At 36.2% G+C, this 6,410-nt stretch overlaps 1 protein-coding gene across 4 annotated transcripts in view; it reads left to right on the top strand.

The window, feature by feature from the left end:
• Positions 1-6,410, top strand: part of si:dkey-97m3.1 — a 48,443-nt gene that overhangs the window by 14,847 nt on the left and 27,186 nt on the right. For 2 of the 4 annotated variants that reach the window (XR_012401391.1, XM_068219477.2), the window contains exon 2: positions 5,458-5,500. The exons of the other annotated variants lie outside the window; for them this stretch is intronic. The gene's annotated coding sequence lies outside the window, so the exon portion shown is untranslated. The remainder of the gene's footprint in view (positions 1-5,457; positions 5,501-6,410) is intronic. 4 annotated transcript variants of the gene reach the window in all.

Raw genomic sequence — 6,410 nt, 5'->3', positions numbered from 1 at the left:
GTCTAAGTTTTAGGAAGAACAAATAATATAAAATATGATCATGCCTTAATTTAAAATGATTTCATTAGGACAGTAAGGTCTGACTTTGCTTTGACAAAGTCTCATCACTGAACAGAAATAATGTCCAATATAGATCCACAGCAAGACTTCTGTCAGGTAGTGTATGATGCATCTTTTTGTTTTAAGAAACTACTAGTTTTAGGGAAACCCTTTGCTCGTCAGCATCTCTGTGGTCCTGAAAGCTGCCAAACACATTTGTTTGAAGCTTTTAAAAAATAGCCTCTTATGCAAAAACATGAGACACAGGCCTGGCGTCTGCAGACTTCAGTGCTGTTTGTGTGCAGGAAAGAGGATGTTGTGTTTTCAGCTTCTGATGCTCGGTGGAGGAAGAGCTGCTCTGATGTTTACACCTGAAAACTGCAGGAGCTCCGGCCTCTAGACACGCATAGAAGAGGAACTGATCAACTTCTACTCCTTTTAAATATCAATTGCATATGCTTTCATTCACGACATGCACTTCTCCGTAAAAATACAGAAGTTATTGTGCTGGAGCTATTATTATTATTTACTTTTTATAATTTTATATACACACATATACTTTGGAGTTGTTATAATGCATTTATTTATTTTTTTATATTTATTTATTTATATTGATTGATTTATTTATTTGATTGTTTACTTCCAACCTTGCTTACAACCAACACAGAAAATCGAAGTTATTGAAGTAATTACTAATTGAAGTAATTATAATAGTGTTATTATTTATATTAATTGATTTATTGATGGATTTATTTGTTGGTTTACTTTTTAACTAACAGAGAGGATCAGTTTGGAGTGATAAGGAGTGATTATAAAGGTTTTATTTATTTATGTATATTGATGTTTTTTTTTTAATAGATTTGTTTGTTTGTTTGTTTGCTTACTACCAACAGAGAGAATCCGTTTGGAGTAATTATAATGGTGTTTGTTTGTTTGTTTATTTATTTGTTTATTTGTTTTTGTTTATTTATTTAGTTATTTATTTGTTTGTTTGTTTGTTTTGTTTACTTTCAACCAACAGAGATAATAATTTTGAATTAATTATAATTTATTAATTTTATTTATATTGTTTATATTATATTATTGTTTATGTTGTTGTTTATATTATATTTATTTATTTATAGATGTATTTATTTGTTTTGTTTGTTTGCTTTTTTGTTTGTTTGTTTGTTTGTTTGTTTGTTTGTTTGTTTGTTTACTTTCAACCAACAGAGAGAATAATTTGAAGTATTTTTTTTTTTTGTTATTTATTTTGATTAATTGATTTATTTATAGATTTGTTTGTTTGTTTGTTTGTTTGTTTGTTTGTTTGTTTGTTTGTTTACTTTCAGCCAACAGATCAGTCAACAGATCAATGTGGATGAATGATAATGGTTTTATTTGTTTATTCATATTGAGTTACTGATTTTATTTATTTGTTTGTTTGTTTGTTTGTTTATTAGTTGGTTTTGTTTCCTTTAAAAATATGCTTTTAATCAGGAGAGACGCATCAAATTGATCAAAAGTGACAGTGAAATCTTTACAAATCATTTCTGTTTTAAACAAATGCTGGCTTTTAACTTTTTATTTATAAAGAAATTAAATCAAACATCAAAACTGTTAATCATTATAATCTGAAAAAGAGTTTTGTAAATAACTTTATATTGTTTTAAGTTAAATTATATTGTAAATTATATTCACACAGAAAGCAGTTCAGTTAGAGATATTTTATATACATTATGCATTTGTGCTATATTTTATACTGTAACAGATACTGTATTTTAATATAACATGTAATATATAGAATTTGATTCATACAGTGTTGATTCATATCAGACCATGCTTACGAAAAATCACTTATTATAAACAATATGAAAAGCAGCTATCTGAATTTAAACCAGATAGATAGATAGATAGATAGATAGATAGATAGATAGATAGATAGATAGATAGATAGATAGATAGATAGATAGATAGATAATCATTTCTGTTTAGCTCTAGTCTTCTCATTATTAAGTCCAATTAATTGCATTGACCTTTGCTAACATGTGCTGTCATGACAGATGCTTCTTCAAAAATAACCAGAGATAATTGGCTCCCAGATAAGACAGTTTGCTTGTTGCTCAGTGATGTACTGTATTTGATTGTGTGGAGCGTGTGTGACCGCAGAGGAATGTGTGTGTGTGTGTAATAGCAGTGTCACATTCATTCCCAGTCTTTTGGAGTGTTGAAGTTGTAATGAAATCCAAATGTACTCGTCTTATTTTTATATACAGTCTTGCTTGTTATAAACTATGTGTCTGTGCACTTCATTATTTCTTTTATTATTAATTTGCTCTCAGAATCTTTAATTGCATATCATAACTAACTCATCAACTTTATACAACTTTTAATCTTAGCATTTCTTCAATTCTGATCACATGGAATGTCATCTAAGACGGAGCGATCAGTCATTTAGGGCAGGGCTATTATTAAAAAAGGGCGGGACTATCAGTCATTTAGGGTGGAGATAGCAGTAATGTGGGGTGGAGTTATCAGTCACTGAAGGCAGGGCTATCAATCATTCAGAACAGGACTATCAGCCATTTAGAGACAGGACAATAAGTGTGGAGCTATCAATGATGTAGGGCGGGGCTATCAGCCATTAAGGGCGGATCTATTAGTAATGTAAGTTAGGGCTGTATGTCATTTATGGCAGAGCTATCAGACGTTTAGGACAGGACTATCATCCATTTTAAGGCGGAGCTATTTGCAATGTAGGGCAGGCCTATCAGTCATTTAAGGCGGGGCTAACAGACATTAAGGGCGGAGCCATCAGTAATGTAGGGCGGGGCTGGATGTCATTTAGGGCAGAGCTATCAGAGCTATAGGGCAGGACTATCATCCATTTTTAGGCGGACCTATTTGTAATGTAGGGCGGGGCTATTAGTCATTTAAGGTGGAGCTATCAGTTTTGATGGGTGTGGCTCTCAGTCATTTAGGGTGGCGCTTTAAGTCATTTAGGGTGGCGCCTTCGGTCATTTAGGGCAGGGCTAAGAGTTATTTAGGGCGGGACTATCAGTTATTTAAGGCGGAGATAACAGTAATTTAGGGCAGGGCTATCAGTTGCTCAGGGTGGGACTATCTGTCATTTAGGGCGGGGCTAACTGTCATTTAAGGCAGGACTATCTTGTTATTTAGGGCGGGACTATCTGTTATTTATGGCGGGGCTATCTGTCATTTAAGGCAGGACTATCAGTTATTTATGCCAGGACTATCTGTTGTTTGGGGTGGGGCTATCAGTTATTTAGGGTGGGACTATCAGTTATTTAAGGCAGAGATAACAGTAATTTAGGGCAGGGCTATCAGTTGCTCAGGGTGGGACTATCTGTCATTTAGGGCAGGGCTATCTCTCATTTAAGGCAGGACTATCTGTTATTTAGGGCGGGACTATCTGTTGTTTAGGGTGGGGCTATCAGTCATTAAGGTCAGGGCTATCAGTTATTTATGCCAGGACTATCTGTTTAGGGTGGGGCTGTCAGTTATTTAGGGCGGGACTATTTGTCATTTAGGGTGGGGCTATTAGTCATTTAAGGCAGGGCTATTAATTATTTAGGGTGGGACTATCTGTTGTTTAGGGCGGGGTTATCAGTCATTTAGGGCAGGGCTATCAGTCATTTATGGCAGGACTATCTGTTATTTAGGGTGGGGCTATTAGTTATTTAGGGCGGGACTATCTGTCATTTAGGGTGGGGCTAATAGTCATTTAAGGCAGGGCTATTAATTATTTAGGGTGGGACTATCTGTTGTTTAGGGCGGGGTTATCAGTCATTTAGGGCAGGGCTATCAGTTATTTATGCCAGGACTATCTGTTATTTAGGGTGGGACTATCTGTTGTTTAGGGCGGGGTTATCAGTCATTTAGGGCAGGGCTATTAGTTATTTATGCCAGGACTATCTGTTGTTTAGGGTGGGGCTATCAGTTATTTAGGGCGGGACTATTTGTCATTTAGGGTGGGGCTATTAGTCATTTAAGGCAGGGATATTAATTATTTAGGGTGGGACTATCTGTTGTTTAGGGCGGGGTTATCAGTCATTTAGGGCAGGGCTATCAGTTATTTATGGCAGGACTATCTGTTATTTAGGGTGGGGCTATTAGTTATTTAGGGCGGGACTATCTGTCATTTAGGGTGGGGCTATTAGTCATTTCAGGCAGGGCTAATAATTATTTAGGGTGGGACTATCTGTTGTTTAGGGCGGGGTTATCAGTCATTTAGAGTTGGAATTATAAGTAATTTAGGGCAAGTCTATCAGAGCATGCCTTGTTTCCGCTCTGTCTACATCTATTAATCAATCTTCCTTTATTTTTAGCAGCCCCCTTCTTTTAACAGTCCAATCAGTTCCCAAACCTTAAAAATCTTGCTCCGCCATACGTTTTTTGGTAATTTCATGATCATTTAAATTGGATGTATGTCATGTAATGGGCAAAGAGGGCAATATTAATTGCTATTTCATGGTGATTTTAATCCTCTCTCAGCGGCAGTCGTTCTCTGTTGTTGTATTCTCAGTATCTGCTTTTACTCTGGTGGTGGTGTTCAGGAGACGATGAGGAGAATATGTCTGAACTTCTACACATCAGCAGTGTTTGAGCTGTGAGTGATGTAAGAGCTGAAGGAAACAGTAATGAGTCATATATATATTTATATATACTGCTACTACAGGCCTGATTCACTTCAGTCTCCTAAAGCTGACAGCGGAGAGGAATGAAGTATGACAGAAGACTTCACTGTGTCAGTACCAGTGTTTACAAGTGTGCTGGAAAATCTGCAAATGTACAGGGATGTTTTGAAGTCACAGACCAAATGGAAATAATCCTTCTGGTCTTGAAATGTAGTTATTAAATATGTGTTTTGCATTTCTGAGTTGAACAGTTTGAATGGCGTACTATTTATAAGCCTAGATTTGATTACAGCTGAGCTAGGCTTCTGTAATGACAATTACATTTGAGTTTTGACCCTCTGAGGTGCCTGTAGTGGCTTTGGGGCCAACTCCTACCATGATTTACCTGTAAAAAGTCCTGGAAAATTCCTGCCAAATGGTTTTTTAAAAGGAGTAAGAAACCTGTTTTTTTTCTAATTTGTTTTTTAACATTTGTCACTCCTGTTTTACTTGGTTTTTGGATTTTCTAGTTTCAATAAAAAAATGTTTGCTATTTAATTAAATATTTTCCATTTTTAGGGCTGTATGTTAGTTTTAAAAATTGTTGAATTATTTATGATTTTGTATTTATTGTATGTGTTTTATTTTATTACATTCTATAAGGTAGTGTAAGTTATTCTCATCTATTATAATCTTTGAAGTACCTATATAGGATTATAGTATAATGCTGCTGTTTTTTTAATAGCTCCAGAAGATTCCTACAGACACAGATATAAGCTGTATGTGGTGTTTCTCTTTTCAGGAGTACATCATTGTAAACTCTTTATGAACACAGTAGCTCCAGGGTAAATGAGTTTACAGCCGCAGTCAGTGTTTGCTCACACCCACTCCTTCTGTTTGGCTCTTTGCCAAGTCAAACATCACTGTTACTATATTGCTCATGCTATTACCATTCAGTGTGTGTGTGCACTTGAAGATCAAGCAGTGTGTGATGAAGCTTGTGCATGTGAATGTGTCTGCCGTTCCACAGATCAAAGCCCACGATAAACAGTCTGACCTGCCTGAAAATGCCAGTATTTCCAGTCTTGCGTCCCGCTTAGACGTGTGTGGGTTTGTTGCTAACATTCACACTTGAATACTTACAGCGAAGATTAAAGTGACACATCTGTTTCTGTTTATGGTATTTTGTAATTAGCACTAGTTGTCAACTGTTGACCAATTAAACTCTGTGCCACTTAACCAATCAGAGAAGAGTACTGACTAATTAGTAAAGAAGAGAGCCACCTGACCAATCGGAGCAGAGTACTGACCAATCAGAGAAAAGTTAAGCCAACTGACCAGTCAGAGCAGAATAGAGCCCTCTAACTAATCAAAGAAGTTTACTGTCCAATCAGAGAAGAGTTGAGCCATCTGACCAATCAGAGAATAGTACTGACCAATTGGAGAAGTGTTGAACCACTTGACCAGTCAGAGCAGAATAGAGCCATCTGACCAATCAGAGAAGAGTACTGACCAATTGGAGAAGTGTTGAACCACTTGACCAGTCAGAGCAGAATAGAGCCATCTGACCAATCAAAGAAGAGTGCTGAACAATAAGAGAAGAGTTCAGCCATCTGACCAATCAGGGCTGATTACTGGTCAATCAAAGAAGGGTTTAGCAATCTAGCCAGTCAGATCAGAGCAGAGTAGAGCTATTTGATCAATCAGAGATGAATTGATCTATCTGATTAATCAGAGAAGAGTAGAGTCATCTGA

The sequence above is a fragment of the Danio rerio genome, chromosome 4, assembly GCF_049306965.1.
Source record: "Danio rerio strain Tuebingen ecotype United States chromosome 4, GRCz12tu, whole genome shotgun sequence".
In the NCBI taxonomy this organism is placed as follows: domain Eukaryota; kingdom Metazoa; phylum Chordata; class Actinopteri; order Cypriniformes; family Danionidae; genus Danio; species Danio rerio.
The sequence above is the reverse complement of the archived record's forward strand: the minus strand, read 5'-3'. Positions and strand labels throughout refer to the sequence as shown.